The following is an 842-nucleotide window of genomic DNA, read 5'->3' on the forward strand; positions in this document are numbered from 1 at the left end:
GAATTTGGCAGATATTTAATGATTCCATTTTGTAATTTGGTCTGAGCACCCTCCATTGTAACAACACTGATTTTTGCATAATGAGGTGGTGTTTGGAACCTAACCATGTCGATAAGTGAGCAGGGGGTGTATTTGAGACTCATCAATGAATTTCAGTGGTTCTCCATGCCCCCCCCCCCCAGTGGTTCTTAAATAAAACTTAAATTAAGTAAAAGGCAAACTTCTTACCGTGCTGTGGGATATTGCCAGAGTCTGTCACGAAGTCCTCCCATCTTTGTGTCCCTGTGCAAAGTGATTTTGCCATACTTCCCATAGAAAGGAGTAGGCTATTTCCACACATCTTGAATCTAGATTGGCTTTGTGATTTGGTCTGATGCAGAAGTGACATTGTTTAGCTTTTACACTTTAGCCCCCCCAAACTTTAGAGCTTCCCCTATTGTCTATTCATGATGCTCCCCCAAAACTAACATTTGAAGAAACATAGTACTTATATTGGAGGAAGGGAAGTCACATGGACAGAGACGAGCTCTTCCAGGTCAGGTCCCCAAGGTCATCCAGCCAACCACCAGCACCATCCCCCAGCCATGTGAGTAAGGTCATTGTCCAGCCATCAAATGATGCCAGTGTATACATAAACTCAGCCTCAAGTATACCATGCAGAACTGTGGGCAAATAAAATGGCTGTTGCTTTAAGGCACAACGGTTTGAGTTGGTTTGTTCCACAGCTATAAATAATTGGTATACTTGACCTAAAGGCCCTATCTGCCTGTGGTCTGTTTTTCAAACTCAGCACATCCTGCTCCCTCTCTTGACCACTCATTCTCAGCCAAACTGGCCTCATT

Source organism: Echinops telfairi, unplaced genomic scaffold (assembly GCF_000313985.2).
Source record: "Echinops telfairi isolate 266 unplaced genomic scaffold, ASM31398v2 ScPeMD7_16;HRSCAF=60, whole genome shotgun sequence".
NCBI lineage: Eukaryota > Metazoa > Chordata > Mammalia > Afrosoricida > Tenrecidae > Echinops > Echinops telfairi.